The sequence below is a fragment of the Myodes glareolus genome, chromosome 10 (genome assembly GCF_982192425.1).
Source record: "Myodes glareolus chromosome 10, mMyoGla1.1, whole genome shotgun sequence".
In the NCBI taxonomy this organism is placed as follows: Eukaryota; Metazoa; Chordata; class Mammalia; order Rodentia; family Cricetidae; genus Myodes; species Myodes glareolus.
Genome location: NC_142035.1, coordinates 76,399,079 through 76,420,405, shown reverse-complemented (window position 1 = coordinate 76,420,405; position 21,327 = coordinate 76,399,079). Strand labels below are relative to the sequence as shown.

Here is a 21,327-nt window from a genome sequence, read left to right as displayed (position 1 = left end):
AGTGTACTAATTCAAGAGGACAGGAGGTGTTTTACATAGGAGAATCAGAGGCATGAGTGAATCTAGCCACTTGCCAAAATGCTGGGCTAGTGAATGGCACTCAGACTTCAGTCACTGTCTCCATGTGCCTAGATTGTGTGATGCCCAGCGTTCCACTCACCTCTAAAAGAATGCCAAGGGTTTAGCATCAAATCCAGTGTAGCAACTGTCAAAATGGCAGTGGCAAGCCACACAAGGTCCCCTGGTTAAGGATGCCCTCCTGCCTGACCCATCCTTTGCTAACCTTCAGTCTTGGAGACTCTCTTCTTTCAAGGAAGAGAAACACAGCTCCTAGGCCCCATGGACTTGCTGGCCTTGTGCAGCCTTGCAGCCCTGCTCCTTCCATAGCTTGGGATGGGAAGAGAAGAACAAATGGCAGGTGGAGACGTCTGTTCAGTAAGTACGTGATTTTCTTCCTGCTTCAGCTCCAACCCTGACTTGAAACCCTACAAGCAAAGTATGTTTGGGGCAAGTCCCTTTCTTTCTGTGCATTGTGAGCAATTCTTATAAAGCATCCACTTTCGATGGCCAGATTAGTTAGCAGAATCCCCAAGGAACCCATATCCTAGAAGCCCATCACTTGGAGGGGTCCATAACCTGTCTCCCAGTCTCAAGAGTATCTCTGATGAACTGTGCACACTACAGTCTCTTTTGCTGTGAGTGGGTTGCCCTTAGCAACTTGTCCAAGTTCCAGGTGTTCCCTGTCCCTGTCTCTCTCATTGTCAGATTGCTGACCGCCTCCCGCTAAGACCTGCATGGTGGGAGCAGGCTGACTCTGTCCTCCAGGGCAGAATCTGAGTGCTACTCAGTTCTGTTTGGGTGATGCCTGACTAATCCCTCAACCAGCTGTCATCTCTGCACATTCCCAGAGACGACTTCTTTTCCCTCCCTCGCCTTCCCACTCTTGCCTCCTCCACCGTCCATGTTTTCTTCTTACTCATGCTACACCTGCACCCTTGTCTAAGGAGGCAGCACACCTTCCCAATAAGGGAAGGGTTGTGACAGCTCAACACAAGCTAAACAGTCAGGATCAGAGTCTCCACTGGCCTACTACAAACTTGCAGAGTTACTCAGCCTCTCCGGGCCTTTTCTTTTTCTTTTTTTCTGTAAATGGGAATATCGTAGTCCCCACTTACAGGGGTGAAAAGACTTAAAGAAGTCAGATACCTGAAAAGTATTTTCAGTGTGTCTAGCACATAGAAAGCCTTCCATGACGGTCAGCTAGCATCAATGGCCCAAAGTGATGAATGTCAGCTAAAGAGAATGGAGAGGCTGTGGCTAGATGTGGGTGGAGTCAAGCCTCCAAGAGGCCTGGAGCAGAAAGTTCAGTCTGTCATGCCCCTGCTGTGCTTCCAATAGCAATCCTCAGAAGCTAAATGCTCAATGGGAATTAAGGGTTTACAATAGAATGGGAATATACTTGTCCAAGAAATATCTATGAAATGATCAAATCCATACTAGATGTGGTGGTAGTGGTCACAGTGTGTCCCGTGTTCTCTTCCAGATTATATATATATATATATATATATATATATATATATATATATATATATATATAGCATATAGCATATAATATATATACATATATATAATCTGTATATATTTCTGATTATGTTTCTACCACAGTACCATGTGTTATTATTATTACCAGAAATACTCCTTGTGTGAATGAGGCGCTTGAGATTCAGTGTTCTTAAGACAGTTTGCCCAAGCTCATGCAGCTCACGAGTGTCAAAGGGAGAGCTGAATGAGTCTTGGGAGGCACACCAACAGACGTCACCATGTGCACTAATTCAGATTATCCTGCCATGTCTATTTATAGTGGTGACTGGGAGACAAGCTCAGCACCTTTCTTTCTCAGACACAATATCGCCTGTGGAATTTTTGGATTGGGACTGAAATGGCCCACGGGGAGGCCGGACATACACCATGGAACACTCACACATATCCAAGGACTAGCTGTGAGACGGGGACCTCAGGGGACCCTTTGGAGGCTTTGCCTGGTATGGGGGACAGCCACCTCAGCTCATCTGTGAAGTATCCACGCCGTCTACATCCTGGGGCAGATATCTCCAGCTTGGGTACCTCTAGACAGAAACAGAGGCTCTGTTCTCTGTGCCACATCAGAGCCATCTGTGGCAGGTGGACTCCTGCCCCCTTCTGACAAAGCCTTCCAGCATCTTCTCGGTGATAAGACTACATTCCACTATGTAGCTCATTGCAGTGGCTTCTCTCTGAACCTGAAACATTGCCCCAGTACAGTTTCGAATGCTTGCCAGAGATTATGGGAGCAATGCCAAGAGGTGTTCTTTTGTGGCTCAGGAGGCCAGCCATGTGCCATGTTAGAGAGTGTGCTCCTCGGCCCATTATGCATAGGATACGTTCAGTTCTTTCATAAAGAAAGTAGGTGGACTCCAGGTCTCCATGACTTTGGGAGCCAAATGAGGTGAAGCTGAAAGAGTCTCTGTCCCTTGCTTTCTCCCTTCCACTCCCCCACTCACCCTCTCCATTCCTTTCCTCCTTCCCCCTCTCTCTTTCTTTTTATATTTTTGTGTGTGTGCATATGTGCACTAATATACCACAGTACCCATATGGAAACCCTTCTTGTTTGAGGCAGGGCCTCTTGTTTGGCAATACATTTACCAGGTAGCTAGCCCTAGAGCTTCTGGGGACCCTACTGTACTTACCTCCCATCTCACCATAGGAACACTCTGATTAAGATGGGCACCACCGCATCCAGCTCTGTATGGATACATGAGAGCTAGTCTCAGATCCCTGCACTTGTGTGGTGAGCGCTACACACCCCTTGGGCCTCCTCCCCAGCTCCTGGATGAGTTTCTTCACAGTGGATCTTTCCAGAACATTTGATTCCCAGTTTCACATTATCACATCTCTTTCCAGCCTTTCAGAGGCCCCTTCTTTAGACCAAGGGACACTTGAAGGTGCTAGTAGGACTCAGAGGGACACAGTCTGGGAAAGGTGCTCTTACCAGAGGAGGATACGGAAGGTGCTTACGAGGGCAAAATCTACTGAGTAAATGAAAGCCTGGACCACTGAGAATGGAAGCCTACAGGGAGGTTCCGATGCTGGAGTAGTCCTCGGCACTGATGTGGAGATTCTAGGTCAGGGGCAAAAGTCAAGCGAGCACAGCTTTGGGGCCTTGCCTAGTTCATGATGCTACTAAGAAGGAATACGTTGAAGAAATAAAGCATGTGGTGGCAAGGCTAGAGCTTACGTGACTCTGCTGGACTCAGAAGCTGGCTGCCGAACTGTGGGCTAGCCCATGGAAACTCACAGAATCTACAAAGGAGATCGTTTTGACTCTTTCTCACAGAGCAGAGAGGGACATCAAAGGCCCCAACTGGTCCCCATGAGGACTTCAATTCTTGTATGTTATGCAATATACAAACAAACACCTAGCAACCTTGGGGGCTGGAGCCAAACGATAGCCATCAATAGGACAGCATGTGACTTCTTTGACATCAAAGCACTGGCTAGGTAAGCTTTAAAATACCCATTTTCACCCTGGGGATGGACAGCTGAGTTCATCCTGGAACTTGGTAGCCAGTGGACTCCTGCAGCTGAGAAAGTAGTCAGGTCAGAGAGCTGGGGTGAGCGTGGCACGGGTGGGCTGTGGGTGGGTGGGCTGTGAGTGGGAATGAGAAGAGAAGAAGGAGTGCACACCCAAGAAAGAGACACGACAAGAAGGAAGGATGGAAGGGAGGGTGGATAGAAGGAAGGGGAAGAAGAGGGATGGGAAGGAGGGTGTGCTATTACAGATGTGTGAGAGCCAATGCTGGCCCTTGCCAACATCTGCCTCCTACAGCCAAGCAGACCTTGCTTATTAATGGAGAGGCTCTGTGAATGAAAGGATGGCAGGGGGCTGCACAATCTGTGCCTCCAAAACGTCTCTGGATGGTGCGTCAGACATGGAAGTCCCCAAACCTTTGTGCGCCACGATGGGCCAGGCATCTCACGGCACACTTCTCAATAACGTTTGTCTTTTGGGTCTGAATCTTGTCTACTGATTCATCTTTCCACCTGGAGCTCTCCCTCTTTAAGGGAGACTCCTAACTCGCATGCCTATGAGATGCTCCGTGGTGAGTTGGGAAAGCTGGCTCTTTGACCAAACCGCCCCCCCCCCGTGGCTTTCTCATCTAACACTTCAGCATGCAGGGGTGTGGTGATGGGTGCTGAGTTGAACCCTGGATTCTTTGTTGAGATTAGAAGGTGAACATCTTCAGCAGTCACTACTGAAGAACTGGGTCCGATGAAGATATATGCATCCAGTATCTGCCGTCTTGTCTGTCTGTCCCGTGATAGCTCTATTTCTGCTGCAGGGATAGGGTAAAGCAAGGGATGGTGCTGGATTTTACTGTCAGTTAACCTTTCTTCCAGGCCGAAAATTGATGCCAAGTTTGAGGGACTCCCTGTTCTGGCAAACAGGAAAAAGGTATGGTTTTGGTGGTGAAAAGGTATCTTCCTAGCGTTGCCAAATCCATGAAGTATCTTGTCCGATGGTATCTTTGGAACCTTGTAGAATGTGCATCTTTAACTGCCTACAACACAGTGTGGATGTTCCAAGAATCAGCAGCCCACCTTAGTCCCTCAGCTCCTTTTCAGGTTACCCCTCCTTTTCCAGATGCACAAAGAAAATGGCTGGGCTTCCCCGCTTCTGCCACACATCTCTGCTAGGTTCTTGGCACAGTTTTGGGGGGCGGTCACTGTAATTAGGACAACATTTTAATACCTTGTCCTTTTTTAAAACATGTTGGTTTATAGCTTCAGAAGTCCAAGGAAGTGGTTTTTTAAAAAAAAGGCATCGATGAGACAGAAACCGCTGACAGCAGTGGCTCAGGAAACCAGGAAGAACCACACGGATTCTGAGCAAGGGTTGTATCGTAGATTTGGTTGGGGACGATGCGATTCTAAACCTCCAGCCGTGTTCTCTTCTAGTCCTAATATGCAAGCAGACAGTTGGGGCTGTGTTCTCCAGTTTTGCTCTCATGCCCGCTTTTAAGGTTGTCTCGCATTTTATTTTAATGAAAATGAACTTAGACCATTTTGCTAGATAGCCTTATCCTAAACTCCATGCTAGCCTTGGGCCTTATTCTTATGACTGCTCTTAAATCGGGTAGACAGTGTACTAGATGTGCTCCGTGCTCGGAGTTTTAAACACACTAGAGTCACCACATGGAAACATGGATAACAGATGCTGTCCTTATGACTTTGTGCTTCACTCTTCCCATGTCACCTGCTTCGCCTTTTCTCAGTGACTGAACTGGGTGGTTCCCTAGTCTTCTTGACGTATAGCTAGCCTTGAAAACGCTTGTCTTTGTTTGTATGCCATTTTTGGTATATGCATGTACCGTATTTGCAAAATAAGCCTTGTGTTCCTAGGCCCGCGGATGCAATTTAAAATACTCTCTACCAATTTCCAGAGAGTGCAAGTCCAGTTAGACTTGCTACCCACAGTCTCAAATGTGCCTGCTTGCAGGAAGCTACACTCTTGAATTGTTTAAGCCACTTGTTGTCTTACTAGGGACTTAAAAGTAAGTTAATTAGATTGGCTTAAATAAATGTTTATCAAGCTTGCTAAGAAATTAAGCAATGCTTACTATTTTTAGTAAAAAAAATACCATATTTTACTTAAAAAGCAAAGAAACACACAACCCAGAATGGTCAGTGTTCCCACTTTCTACATAACATGAGACAGTGACTTCCCGTTGTGACCTACTTGACCAAGGAAACAAATCAGCTGGTGTGCAAGTCTGTGCCTGTTACCAGCCGCACTCTGAAACCGAGTCGGGACCACTGCTGTTTGCACTGTAGGAAACAACAGGCAGACAGAACTCACGGGTGCATGTCTTCCAGGGGCGCACATTCTGCCCATGGGCTGACCACCTGGATTGGTGCTAGTTATGGGAGAAAACAGACAAAGGAGGGTTGGGGTGACTGGGTGGGAATACAGGGGGAGCGAGATTAGGGCTCAATGGCACTGCAGTCCTGACAGTAAGCCTGCCATGGTCAGTGCCACCCACAGTCCTCTGGTCATAGGTCTCTTTCATCCCGAAGGCAACGTCTGCCCTTTAAGCCCTTCTACCAACCGAGTAGAGGATGTGAACTCACACTGGCCAAAGCAGCCAACAGAGAGGGAACTTTCTTTGAAGCCTTGTGTTTGTTTGATTCTTGGAAATGTTACACCACACTCCATCACTGATTTGTATTTATATCTATGTCTGTGTGTCTTCCGCAACATGTTTCTTGGATCCTAATGTATAATTATTTATAAGAGTTTCCATAAGTCTCATACCAGCAGTTCTTTTCAGGAAAATCACATAAATTATAAGATGCATTCCATTTTCAGAAATGTTTAACCGAGAGGAAAGTATGTATCTTAGAATCAAAAACTATTCTCTGAAGATATCTGGTGTTTCCAGTGATACCAGACCAGTCTGGTCTACAACGGACCTAGTTGTGTCCGTATGGAAGACGGCAAAGTACCTCAGTAGATGGTGCTGAGTTACAGATGTATTATTGGGGGTCAGTGATGAGATGAGGGGAGAGTCTGAGGAGTTCTGTAGGGCCCATTATGTTTTCTGCCTCCCGATTTCTGCCCAGTAGGCTCTCTTTGCTTGGCGCTATTTGCCCTCGGGCCCTACTGATAGTCTCAGTTGCGAGGCAGCTATGATTAGCAGTGTTCCTGGCCAGTAAACACCATAGCATCTCTTCCCCTAGCTGGGTCAGTTCATAAAACTGCACCTGGATGAGAGCCAGTTTTAGGGCAGAAGAGAAACTTCTGAAAAGATGACTGATAAAATACTCTTGGACTTAGGCTCTTGCTAGCCATTCTAGGAGGTCACTCAAAGGACACATCTTTGTCACCTAATGATGGATTTGTGCCTTGGCCTTTTATTTGATGTTTGCGAGGCTACTGAAAGAAACTTCTGCTCATTTAAGGTGGGAATCAAATGCTTGTTCCATAGCTCTGTGTGGTAATGGGGAAGATATAAGTTTATCCTCACAGGCAGTGTTGTCTAGCGGGGACAATAGGAATCAGTCACAGAGACAGGGGAGTTACACCTGCAGTCAGGTCAGGGGGGCTTCTAAGAGGAGTCAGTTCTGAACCCCTGGGAAGAAGGACAAGCAGGGGCCTTCGTGGAGAAGGGAGAATGTGGTGCGTTGCTTGCCAGGATTTCTTTGGATGTCTGCAGCTTTGCTACCTGCATCATCAAGGTGACAGGAAAGGAGAAAGTCAAGCAGGGCCACCTCACCTGCCCGGCAGGCAGAAGGCTCTTCAGCTTCACTGCCCTGTGTGTAAGGTGTACTTGAAATTGAATTTATTTTTGAGGAATAAGAATAATCACCACAGTAGATGATTATGGTGTTTGAATCTATACGAACCAAAGTTTTAGAAGCGTTAAATGTAAAAACGAACAAAGAAAAAACAGTTAAAATTCCAAGTTAACTGTACACAGTGCACCCTGGTTGCAAATGTCTGCCCCTGTCTGGTTTTCCTAGTCCTTGAAGCATCTTTTCATGGGACATGTACAGCTTCCTATCTTGTCTCTTAAATGCACATTTAACATCCTTCCCAAGGCACTCCATCTCATGGGTTCACTAAATATTGTTTGCACATCAGAACAACTTTTAGCTTAAAATTTGGTTGGAACCAGGGCTGAGTAGGTTGAAAGGGCTGGGGGAACAAAAGTTTATATTGTTATCAAAATTCTGTGGTTTGGCATGTTCTTCAAACAGACTCCACAACCTCTGGAGAAACTGAGGCCCCATCAGGGAAACTAAAAGCACTCTGATCACCCTGGGAAATGGAGAAGGAATGGAAATATCCCCCCAACCTTCCTAGGGATGGCACCACAGAGACCGTGGAGCACCAACTCGCAGCCAGGGTCTCTGGAATGGGTTCTGTTTCTGCCCCTCACTAATTACCGGATCACAAGTAACACACTCAATTTCCAGAGCCTCAGAGGTCTTGTCTGGAAAGTGGCGCTGGTGATAGGAATTATTTTGCTGAGTTTTTGGAGGTAATGCCAGATCCACATAAGTGGTAGCTGTCATTAACACGCTGTTATTCCTCGCTCAGAAGACTGAGTTGGCAGATTGCTTTCAGCTGGATTAGGACAGTAGGCAGATCGGTTCTTTGTTCAAGATCCACACTTAGATGTAAACTTCTATCTAGCAGAGGGAAAGGTGTTCATGAGCTCCCATCCCAAGAAGAAGAACTATTGGTAGTTTATGGCTTCCAAGGGAGGGAAAAAGTCAGCTTTATTTAAGAGAAGGTGCACCATGCTCTAGGGAATGGCTCCACATCTATGAATATATAGGCAGCATTTATTGGACTTGGTAGCTTATTTTTATTTTTTTTTAAAAAAAAAGACATGAAATTGGGTGTGGGGCTCAGTGGGTAGATCTGGAAGAAGTTAGGGAAGAACGGGAGAGCAACTGCAATTAAAACGCATTGCGTGCTTGTATGAAATTTTTAAAGAATTAATTAAATGGCATTGATAGAGATTTTTTTTCTCTGAATCCTAAAAAACAAAAGCAAAGCTCTGTTAGCTGGTTTACGTCTGTGGTCAGAAGGGTGGGAGGGTGAAGATTGCTGTGGCTGAAATAGTGGAACCTTCAGTTCCTTATTTAACATTTTCTGGTTAAGAGTTGATGGCTTCAGTGGCTGGTAGGTTCAGACACAAGGGAAGTTCGAGTCTCAGCCCAGGCATCTTCTAATCAGGCTTGGCCAGTCATCCAGGTCTATTGGAGTCGATCATCAAAGGATTTGTTGCCCAAGCCAAGTTTTCTGAGTTGTGCAATCTTATCACAGCGTGTATCTCTGCCAAGATCCCCAGGTGCTTGAGGCCTGAGGCCCATGTCTAGCTCAAATCAGAAGCCAGGACAGACCATGGGGCAGCCCAAGAATTCCAGGGTTGCAACCCAGTTCTGCAATTTGACCTTGAACAAGTTTCACAACGCCAGCCTCCCTATCCTCTCAGTTAACCTGGAGTAAACCTATATATCTTGGGGTGAGGACTTAAAAGAAGGCTTGGAAGCACATGGCATCATGCTGCTTTTGGGGCACACAGTTGATGAAGGTGATGCCTGCCTGTGTCCCACACATACAAGATAACAAGGCAGGGCAGGAGAGTCGCTTAGGCCCTTCGTGTGTGAAAAACAAACTGAAGTCAGAATTAAACACAGAGCCTCTTCAGTCCCTAGGACCTGGGCATGTTCTCTGGTGATCTGACCATCAATCTGCCTTAGTGAAAACAGGCATGAGCTGCCAGAATTTCCTGATTTATCTCAGACACTGGTTATGAGGCACAAGGCTTAATACTCAGCCCCTGGAGCAGGCGACACCATCCAGTGCTCTCATTTCACAGGGAGCAAAACAGAGTCAGAGATACGGAACAGTTCACTCACAGTTCTGTTCAGTGGGAGAGCTGGGGTTTGTGCGATAGTTACATTATGAAGTTCATATTTGCAACCACTCCAACGTGTGACTTCTGACACTGGCTGGAAGAGATAAGTATGAAATGGACAGGAACAACCTTTTTATATGCTTGCCTCTAAGTTTCCTGAGCCCCAAGACTTCTCTTCTCTTCTCTTCTCTTCTCTTCTCTTCTCTTCTCTTCTCTTCTCTTCTCTTCTCTTCTCTTCTCTTCTCTCCTCTCCTCTCCTCTCCTCTCCTCTCCTCTCCTCTCCTCTCCTCTCCTCTCCTCTCCTCTCCTCTCTTAAAGAAAACGGAGTCCTTCCCCACCCGCATCCCCACCAGAAACCATCAGTTGTGGAGAACGACATTTCAGCATCCTTACCACAACTTTCAAAAGCTCGCTTTGATAGCTTCCTGTCCAGGCTGTTTCAGCTTTTTAACTAGAGGCCAATGGCACTGACTCCCCAGTCCAGACCAGCAACTGAGTTTCCAAAGTCAAAACTCCTTCTGGCCATGGGTAATTTCTACCATTCGTGCCTACTTACCTTCATAGCTCTCTCTCCTCAGCCTGCTTAAAACACATGGCCTTACTCTGCTGGGGTCCTAGCTGCCTGGTGTGTCAGTTAATGGCCACTGGAGTAATGCTGTCACTATCTTTTCTTCACTTTGTTTAATCACATGAGTCTAGCCCACGAGTCTCATTATCATTCACTGAGAAAGCCATTCTATCTCCTTTATGCCTTTCAGAAGGAGTGCGTGCCACCACCCATGGTTCTTTCTCTCCCATAGCCACTCAGTGGTTAGGAAGTGCATCTTATGAGCCCCTGCTGACAATGAGACAATCAGGTCCCAATCGAGCCGAGACTCTGACCACAGCTTCTGTTGTCCTCTTGTTTAAGTGCATTCCTCTGCCACCACGCCAGACCCATTGTGGTCAGGGCTGCCTACACACCATCCAATCCCCTCGGGTCTGTGTATATCCCTGAAGTTGACTGGAAAGTGGCTTTTCCTCCTGTCTGGACAACCATTCATTCTACAATACACTGTTCTTAGAAAGGCTCCCTTGAGGCTGGAGGTCCTCTTTGCAATGCTGGACCTCTGGCAGCAGGAGATGGGGTGGAGGGTGGGTGCCTCAAGCAGAAAGCAGGGAGCTAAGATGCATTAAGAACATGGTTTAGATTTATGCTTCAGCTCCGTTGCTGGAAGCCTTACGTTACAATCTGTATCTTAGCATGCTTGTCTGAAAATTGGGTCTTAAAACAACCCCAGCCTCTAAACTGGCTGTGAGATTTAAAAGAATGAATGAATTTAAATGAGTTCAGAACATTGTAACTCATTGGTACAAACTTTGACTGTGACTTAAATTTTCCTGGCAAATGGGATTGAGGAGTGATTTCCACTTTCACGTGTACAGCTTTCTGTAGGGAAAAATGCACATGATCTGTAGATCTTGAGGACCACATAATGAACAATTATTTTCTGTTTTTGAAGTGGGGACAGAGTCTGGTTGGAAAGCGGTACATTTTTGACCCTACCAGCTTCCTTCTTTGCCCATTGTTGGTATTTCAGATGTCTTTAGTTTAGGGAGGAGGTCTTTACTCCCAGTCCTCAGCATCCCTGCCTCTTCATGGTCTCCTGCTGCATCCCTGCCTCTTTATGGTCGCCTGCTGCATCCCTGCCTCTTTATGGTCGCCTGCTGCATCCCTGCCTCTTCATGGTCTCCTGCTGCATCCCTGCCTCTTCATGCTCGCCTGCCAGCCAGTGGGGGCACCAACCCTTCCAAATAATGTTGTGATTGGCTTAGAGGGGGTAGAGAGGGAAGCGTGGCTGTGTGCGTGAGAACAGCAGCAAGGCAAGCACCGTTTATCGGGTATTTTACAGGGAAGCTGTTATTGGAACCCTGGGACTTAGTGAGAGTTATGAGGTGGGATAGGCTTATCACCAGGCACCTGGAGCCGTCCATGACACTGGCATGAGGAACAGCTGTATGTCACTGGAGTGTGTACCGGATGGTGTTTAGATTCAGCATGATGTTTGAAGTCGTGAATGCATGATACTTCATGCAAATATGAACGTCATAATGTAGCTATCATACAAATCCCAGCTCTCCCACTGAACAGCGTGGTGAATGAGCCTCCTCCTCATCCCCATCCTCCTCCTCCTCATCGTCCTTACTCTTGCAGTATTCACTCTACTTAGGAAGTAAAATTATAGGTCAATTATTTGCTCTAAGCAGAGCCGCTAAGCCCAACGAGATGGTCCAATTCTCTCATTTCCTTCCAGAGGCAGCAAGTGACTCTGGGTCACTTGCATCTCAGTGCAGTGGATTCTGACCCTGCTATCACAGAGGTCAGCTCTCCAGACACCTCTCCTGTTACAGAGGAGAACAGTGGGCTGGCCTAGGACAGGAATCTTCACTACCCTGGGTTAGCCTCTAGCCTAGACAGCAGGAAGGATCTTGTGTTCTCAGGGAATCCTGCCAGTTGGTCTGCAGAAGGAGTTTGGCCCTTTCCTTTTGTTTTGCTTTTGCCTCATGAGGGGTGGATTAAGAAACGTAGCAAAGAAGTGGTCCCATTGGCCTGCGCTCTCCCTGGCCGCTGCAGATCTTTCCAAGTCTGCTCCCATGTTGGGTCTTTGCACTTCCTGTTACTTTTCTCCTAGATGCTGCACGGTAACTTCATGTCGTGCCTTAAATTTCATCCCAGCTTCCTCATAATCTCATAACCATTGACTTTACTCACCATTCATCTAGTGTTCTTTGTGGTATTTACTCCCATGGGGCATTCGGGGCTTATCATCTGTCCTTAACATGTATGCCTTTCTGGTGTTCTCTGTGGCATGCCAAACAGGGCCAGACTCATAGCAGACACCCATGATATCTGTTGAGTGGGCCCATGAATGCAGAAATTATTATAATGTTGGTTAATGCAGTTTTCATCATATCTGGGTTTCACACTCTTCTATGGGTTGACAAAGAAGGTCAGAATTCTTTTCAGGACCACTTCTCAGTTATATTCCTGCTGTCCCAAACATTTTCACTGCTAGGAAGTGATCGCCTGGCCATCTGTGCATAGCTGCCTTCAAGAGAGATTTCACAGTGTTTGGGAATCTCTTCAGTCCTTAATACACAAGGTAACTTGGAGAGTTCTCCCCACTGCCACCGCCTGTGTGTGTGTGTGCGTGTGCGTGTGTGTGTGTGTGTAGATGAAAGGCTAGGTCCTGAAGACAACAGGTTGTCTTAGTTTGCAGCTCGGATGCTGCCATCACCGATACACAGACACGATGAACGTGGCCGTTTTGGTGACTTGTCTGAGGCTGCATGATGAGTGCAGAGCAGGACACGGATAGGAGTCCCACTGCGAACTCCATCACACTCTAGAGTCATTATTACCTGTTCAGAAATTGTGCTGTGGTTGAACAAGGGTGTACAGAACCAGCCTGGGGCAAGCATCCTTTGATGCTGGGGCTTCCATATGGGCAGGTGTTGTTAGCTCTGCTGGCTAAGGAGCAGTGGAATTGAGCTGGGAAAAAAAAAAAACGATTTTTCAGTTTCTCTAATATAAAAGGAGTCAATGAAAAAAAAACCGAGCATACTACACTTCCTCCTGAACGTGGAGAATAAAGAGGTTGCACACACTGCCTAGGGTATGTCACAAAATACCCTCTGTCTCCCTGAGACACATTGCTTGCTCTCAGTCTCAAACACACAAACTCTGGATTGTTGGGGCAGAAGGTTATCTTTGGTCAATATCTGGACCTAGTGAGCCGGAGGGAGGAGGGCCTCCATCAGCCAGGGTTTGCCAGCCTCTGCCTTTGTACAGGTAGCTATACAGGCTTCTCTTTTTCAAAATGGAAGTCCTCTTCCTTTCTAGAATTAACAATTCTCGACAGAAGTCTTGACTATGCCGCACAATGCAGAAACAACGTTGTTTCCAAAGAAAACGCCCAGATGGGTGTGGTGGTGAACACCTGAAATCCCAGCCCTCTGGAGACAGAGGCAGGATGGCTGAAGCCAACCAGGTCCACACAGTGAGTCCCAGGTCACCCAGTGTTCCCTAACAAAGCCTGTCTCGAAACTAAGCAAAGAAAAACACAATGCAATTCTACTTAAAACCCCAGAAAATGTGCAACAATTCTCTTCGCATAGCTTCTTCCAGAATCATCTTCTGCTCTCAGAGGCAACCCTGCCAATGTTTTTTTGTTTTTAAACTTTCCTTTCCAGAATTTCTTTCCATGTATACAATTGTTCATATACACGCACAGGTTCAGTCTCTATGTAAAGTGCATCTCGGGTACTTTTCCATACCAGCTCACTGATCTTTTTAAGGGGCCTTAGTCTTTGCTTCACTCACATATTCAGAGTGTATTCAACCATCCACACTGTCCAACTTCAGCTTATTCCCCAGTTTTTACCGTGAAAACATTTCTTCAAAGAATAGACACTTTATGAACACATACGTTTCTCTATAATTGTAAGGAGAGTATTTTTATGTAACAAATGCATACTTGATGTTTTGATAGAAACCTTGAAAAGATTTCCAGTCCCTGTACCTGTTAGGACTTCCACTTTAAGCATCTAGATTTTTGCTCATCATAGATGTTCTTATCTGTGTATGCACTCGTGTGGTTGTGTGTTGCATGCACTTGTTAGTATAAGGTTGCACATGTGCATGTACATGTTTGTGCGTGTGTATAAAGACCAGAGGTAGGCCACATATATTTCCTCCATTTCCTTCCACCTTTATTTTTTTGAGGCAGAATCTCTCACTGAAATTGAGGCTCATCAGTCCAGCCAGGCTGACTGGTCAATGAGCCTCACTGATCTGCCTAACTCTCCCCATACCAGTATGGGAGTTACAGACGCATTCCACTGTGCTCAGCTTTCCAGCCTGTGACTCCAGATTTGAGTCCTCATCTTGTATGGCAAGCACTTAGTCTTCTAAACATCTCCCCAGGCCTGACCTTATCACCCTTCTCTCTCTCTCTCTCTCTCTCTCTCTCTCTCTCTCTCTCTCTTAGTGTGTGTGTGTGTGTATGTGCATGGTGTGCATGTGTGGTGCACGCACATGACTGTGTGAGTACATGGGTCCATTCAGACATTACTCCCTCTATCTGTCTCTACCTTATTGCCTTGAGACAGAGTCTCTCGGGGAAGTAGAAGTTCACTGTTTGAGTTAATTAAAGTTGGATAGTCGGCCATCTCTCTGGATCTGTCTGTTACTGCCCCCATCAATGTAGGAGTTACTGGTACCACAGCCATACCAAGATCTTGGCATGGGGCAGGGATTCACACTCAGATCCTCAAGCTTCCATATCAACCACTCTTACTCCCTCCCATTTTCCCTGTTTCCCTGCCTCCCGTTATTAGCTTTTGAAAATGTTCTCTCAATTGAATATGTAAAGGCTGGGGCTTGAGCTTGCTTGGCCCTGAGTTCTAATGTGATGGAAGTTTCTGCATGTTGTTCATGCTACTCTGTACTGGTGGATTTTTCAATGTAATTTCAAACATTAAAGGGACTATTCCAGAAGGGCCTCTCCTCCGGGGCTGGCATGCGGATAGTCGTCCCAGCATACTTTCATTTATTGCGGTTGGTAGTTAATAGTCAGCTTGTCACTGACATCCCCCATCCAAGGCTCACCTCTGCCCCTCCTTGTCTGTCTCAAGCCTCAGGATCTCTACCCTGTCCTCTACTTCTGTGGCCTGGGCTTGCAGACCTCCCCTGGTCAGCTGTCTGGGGCTAATGTACGGCACTTCAGAGGATCTGCCAGACCGTGTTCTAGATTGAGTCCCACCTCCATCCAGAGAATTTGACAACCTGATGTTATTTAAATTCGGAATTATTCCCACAATCCGTTTTCCCTCTCTCCACCAGATACCCAGCGTGCATCTCGCTTAGTGGTTCCTAACTTCTAAGCCATTCACTGACGCCTTCTAACTCACCAATTGCTTGAGCTGCTCTTGTCCGTGTTTGCTAATGTTCTAGGATTGTGTGTGCCCATGGGTGCCACACTTTAATTCAAGAAGGCACATGGACACTGAGATGACCTTTATGCCACTTGTTTTGTAAGAGTCCAGAGCGCCGCTTCGGAGTTGCTGGTGTTTTCTAGGAAGTCTGAGCATTCCTCTGAACAGGGTTTTATGTTGTCTCTTTTCATCAGTGACTTTTCATAGAATTTCCCCTTAATTCAGAGCTACCCATGGGGGAGGAAAAGAGAAGGAAGGACAGGGCTGATGGCTACTGTACAGCACACACTTATCTACTAACATACCCGCTCAACCGACTCCCCCACTGCTGGGACAGAGGAGGAAATGCCCTTTGTGGATTGAGTGATTTGCTGAAGTTCATATAGCTAGCAAGTTTCATGTCCCATACTCTTGAAGTCTAAACCTTGTCCACTTTTTTCAGCATAGCAACATGGAGCTTGGGCCTTTCTGAGGATTGCAGGTGCACCAAAGGCCATACAGTGGCCAGTGCTTTGATCTCTGTGCCAAGGATGCTCTGTCCTGGCCCTGATGTGCCCAGATGGACTGGGAGGGGGGTCTTTGTGCCTGGACTTTTGGACTCCCTAATGTCCTTCTTTCCTCCTTTGCTGTGGCTTGGCACTGAGTTGGGGTAGTTTCCAAAAGAGCAGGTCACATGCAACATGTGCCTGGCAGGAGCTGGGTCTCGTGGTTCCTTCTCTCTGCTTGGGGAAATAACACGCGGGCAGAGAATTCTCACCAATGTGACTGCCTACAACAGCAAACTTAAAAGGGAAAAAAAGCCTACCCAGGTAATCTGAGACAATGGTGTTAAGGTTATGCAACATTCCAGACCATTGAGGGATGGCTAATCCCCACGAAGAGGGCGTGTCATTGAATATATTCGTGTCACCCATGACTTTTTAATCATGACGTTACAAAGTAGTAATCTTGCATGGTAAAATGTCAGACGCATGTAAAAGTGTAAGTCGTGATGGGTGAGACCCTCTCTTCACATGCCACACCCCTGGAGCTCTTCCCGGGAGGCACCACTATCAATTGTGCTATGATTAATCCTGATTTTAATCTTTGTATGCACAATAAATATGTTTACACTTACCCATCGTCTATTTCTTTTGCATCTATCCATTCAGGCAGCCAGCTATCAATTCTTCTTAAGACTAATTCATTGTGTCTGAAAATAAGCAAAAATGCTTGAGCTTAATCTCTTGTTGGGGGTCATGCCAGGACCAGCACACTCCTACCCAAGGGCCTTGTGAGCTTCTGGGATACCCATCCCATCTGGGACCCAGACGTCATTATAAAGTCCTTCAGCTAGGAATGAGTAACACCGACCTGTACACCAAAGATGTCTCTGATGGCTTTGTTTTCATAAACTACACTGTTCATCTCCTGGATCGTGTTTCTTCAGTGTAACATATAAGAAGATACCCTTTGGCAAGGATGGTTCCAGCTGGGTGCCAGTCCATGGAACCTGGGCTTCCGGAAGTCCGCCCTAACTCATTCCTTACCACAGAAGGGTGTCTACTTACAACGCTGATCTCCATATGATTACATAAGACAACCTGCTGGATAGCCAAGCACTCCACCAGAAGGCAGTCAACTTTGTCCTCATAATTTTTTCCCCAGTTAAGCGGCACGACCACACTCTTTATTAAAACTTACTCTAAATTGACCCATGAGAAGCCAGTACATTGCTGGAGTGTGGTAGTTCTGTGTTTTTGCAAGGCTTCCTCTTCAAAGTCATGAAAATAACCGGTTGGATCTGTCCCTGATCCAAGCCAGCTCTTCCAGAGAGCTCTGGACACTGGCCCCTTTGGTAGTGGGTTCTAGCCTCTGTGCCTTACTAGCTTTGACTTTTAATAGTTAAATCTTAGTGGAGGAAATAATTATATAAGACCATTTCTCTCAAGATATTGTTTTCTTTAGTTGTGGCAGATGCCTAGCCTGATGGGACTTAGATGAAGGAGGCTGCTTTAGGTTGTTAGCTGGAGATTCTAGAGGTAACTTCAGACTCTGTTAGGTCCAGAGGCTAAATCTCATCATCAGAGCCTTCTCTGCTATGCCTCTCTGTCTTCAAATACAAGGGGGTGACTTTCACATGGGCTTCTAGATGTTCTGAAATACCTGCTTTTACATTCTAGCAGCTCAGAAAACTCATCAAACAAGAGCTTCTCATCCCCACTTTTTATGTTAAAAAGTATTTTAGGACTGAATCTTGCTGGATTAACTTGATCTCAGCCCTGACCTATACTGGCTAGTTTCATGTTAGCTTGACCCAAGCTAGGGTCATCAGATAGGAGAAAATGTCTCCATAAGAAAATTAAGGCATTTACTTACTTAGTGTTCAATGGGGATGGCTCAATTTGTTGTGGGTGGTGCCATTTCTGAGCTGGTGGTCCTGAGTTATATAGGAAAGCAGGCTGAGCAAGCCACGGGGAACAGACAAGTAAGCAGCATCCCTCTGTGGCCTCTGCATCAGCTCCGACCTCCAGGTTCTGGCCCTGAGTGAGTTTATGCCTTCTTTGCTGTTGATGATGAAGTGTTATATGGACCTATGAGGGGAATAAGCCTCCTGAAGTTGATTTTGGCCATGGTATTTCATCACAGCCATAGTAACCCTACCTAAGCACTACCTGTGCATCTTTGTGGTCCTAACTGGAACTTTCTGATTTACCCTGCCCAAGATGGGCATAGTCTCAGCTTCTCCCAAGCCACAAGAGCAGGAGTTGAGGAAGGAGGCTCGAGAAGCTAGATACAAAGGAGCAGCATCAGGCCCTAGACAGGTCAAAGGAATGGGTTTGTAATATAAAGTCAAAGTATTTTTCTATAAAGGGCCAGTTAGCACCTATTTTAATATTTTTTAATTACATAGTTATGCTCATGGAATAAAAAAATCCCTAGTCAGTAGGTAAACACTGGTCTTGACTGAGTTTAGTAAACATTTGTTTATGGAGACAGTCACTGGGCTGAGATTTTCCCATGACTGTAGTTTACTGATCCTTGGTCCATGAAGTGCATAGAATCTTTTTCTCCCGTATAATCTAGAAACCTCAGCACATCACATCTGCATGTAAAGAGCATTCAATGGATGCTGGCTATCAGCATTATTCATGCCGTAAGGATAACAACAAACTAACTTCAGTGGTAATTACACTAGCACTAACTGAACAACTAGACATGTGAAGCATGAGCCGTATGTCAGTCATGTGTGCTAGGATGCTTTTTATTGCTGCTTGAGCTTCCTCTCCACAAACAACATACAGAACTGGAAGTCAGTGCCCAGGTAGGCTACACAAACACTGCACTTGTAAGTGAGCCCTAAGAGCTGGGCAGATGGCTCCCTGTGGTAAGAACGTTTGCTGTGTGAACAGGAGGGCTGAGGTTCAGATCCCCATATCCACGGGTCTGTAAGCACAGCACAAGGCATGAGGGGAGACAGAACGATCACTGGAGACCACTAACCAGCCAACTTAGCTGAGCAAAAATGATGAGATTCAGGTTCGGTGAGAGACCCTGCCTCAGGAGAATCGAGTGAAGAGAGATGGAGCAAGATATTCAGCATCCTCCCCTGACCTGAACGTGAGCACATATAGCATGCACCCCCTCGCCTCTTAATAATAGATGAACCCAAGGCTCAGATAAAAAGCGTCGCATGGACAAGTTCACATAACAAATCGGGGGTGGCTTTGGGGTATGTGTCTGTTTCCTCGAGCCCTCTTGCAGGCTCGAAGGACTCCACCTTTCAGGCATCTGGTTTGCATAGTAAATTTCTGGATACAAGTGTGCACAGATGGAGAGTCCTTGATGTCTGGATCCAGGCTGGGAAATGTGATAGTGTTAGTAAGAGTCTTGACAGGTCTTCAAGCTCGGGGGAAGAGCTGATTCAGGATTGGTGGTTGTTTCGTGAGTCCGGGGAACTCCTTGCTGCTAACATGACGCAGATGTGTGTCTCCCACAAAGGCTATGAGATACTCCTCAATGCATTTGAAAACAAAGAACTGAACGGCTGCTTGATCACCGACTTGCTGACTCCCCGGTTTGCTCCTGTTTGATTGGTTTAGTGGGCAGAAAACGCCTAAATTGCTAGTCTTCAGGTTGGTTGCATGCTGGTGTAAGGATTCCCCTCCTCCCCCATGGCCAGAGAGCGACCCGTGGGAGCTTTTGTGTGCCCCAAGATTTGCTCATCAAATTCTCGATTTCTCTGGAAAACTGCCTGGATTTTGATTAAATGGATGCTCTGCAGTGATTGCAGGCTCTGGATGAATCCTGTGCTCGTATTTTCCCCCTCTCAGGTGATACCTACTGCTATCATTCACATCTACTTACAAACTCCAGTGCAAAGACCGAGTCATGAGTCAAGAAAACAAACTTTAGCATCTTCTGGTCCCCAAGTGCTGTAGAGGACTAGGTGGCGTTGAGGATTTGATTTGCCATTCCTCTAAGCCGGGGGCAGCAGACACATGTCGAGCCATGATTTGCAGCTCCTGCTGAGAAATGAGAAGGTTTACATATAGGATCAGAAGAGAGAGGTGTGGTCTAGTCAGCTGCCCGGTTACTTGAGTATAGTATCAAAACCTGAGCTTTTGAGTTGGAGATATTTTTTTGAGTTGAGATTTGGAGAGACCAGGTTTCTCCTTGGTCTGCTATTTGGTAGGTCATTTTGGCAAGTTAAACGTTACCAGTTTCCTCCTTATAAGTGATGATTATAATAGTGAGACACACCCCTGGCCCTTCCTGCCTGCCAAGCTGTTGTTATTGGGGATGAAGCAGAAAACAGGCACTGTCGCCCAAACTCCCTAGATGCTGGTAGCATCATCAGGACCTCTTAACCCACTGAGTGAGAACATCTATTCATGAGAGAGAGAAAAGCAATAATGTACAACGTGTTTTCAGAACCTATGAGAAAGATTTTTAAATGCTTTCCCCAAAGAGGAATGACAAATATTTGAGAACATCGGTGTGTTGAACTCAGTCTGCACATTTCACGATATGTCCACATATTCAATTATCACATGGTCATTTGAGTGATTTTTAGGCGTTTATGTATCTTGTTAGAAATAAATTTAAATAAGAGGCTGCATGTTAATGAGTTGATATATCTGAGTCTCCTTCAGGGAGATCTGTGTTGAGAGCACCAAGAAGTCAGTCATCAGTGTCACCTGGCGAGGGCTGAAGGGATTTTTTTTGCATGGCTGTAGAATGAATGCTGGGACTAAGTTAGGGTGAGTTGTCATCCTTTCTCCAAAACATGATGTCTCCATCATTCAGAGGCAAATAGCACTTTCGAACCCATCCTCTGAACTTTGCTCCTAGCAAGGGTTAAGCTGACTATAATGCCCTTCTGATCCAAGCCATCCAGCATCACCTCAGAGTCAAAGGTGAGGGGTGATTACAGGTCAGAGTAGCCCGGGACCCTCTGGTACAGTCCCGGTGACTTCATCTAACTGTACTAGCTGTGCAAACACAGTTGCTGTGTTTAGGTCTAAAGCACTTGTCTTGGCCCTGAAGCCACCCAAGTGGCTATCATCGTGAGAAATAGGTGAGCTGCTTTTCATAAGTTTTGTGGATGTTTATGGTGAATTAACAGCTGTGATAGTGAGAGTGGGTGTCTTAGTAAGACCAGAGAATGAGAATTTGCTTGAGAGCAGTAAAATAAAACAAAGCACTTCTTCTTTACATACATTTATGTGCACACACACATACACACACACACAGATAATTGAGGTCAAGTCTGTGATCCAGTAACTAAAGCGATACCTGTGCATACTATTCTCACCTTAAAGTTCTAGGTTCTTGAAACCTCCATACTACAGTGAAGAGAATTGGGCTTAGATGGAGACAAAGCGGAGCTGTCTCCAGT

The 21,327-nt window shown here is 46.1% G+C and overlaps 1 protein-coding gene across 5 annotated transcripts in view; it reads left to right on the top strand.

The window, feature by feature from the left end:
• The window catches only part of Slc1a2 (solute carrier family 1 member 2), a 130,436-nt gene that overhangs the window by 44,959 nt on the left and 64,150 nt on the right, over positions 1–21,327 (top strand). Inside the window, exon 1 of one of the 5 annotated variants that reach the window (XM_087911353.1) lies at positions 3,500–3,636. The exons of 3 other annotated variants lie outside the window; for them this stretch is intronic. The gene's annotated coding sequence lies outside the window, so the exon portion shown is untranslated. Of the gene's footprint in view, positions 1–3,499; positions 3,637–4,474; positions 4,493–21,327 lie in introns of those variants that run through there. One more of the 5 variants, XM_087911350.1, reaches the window with a different exon arrangement.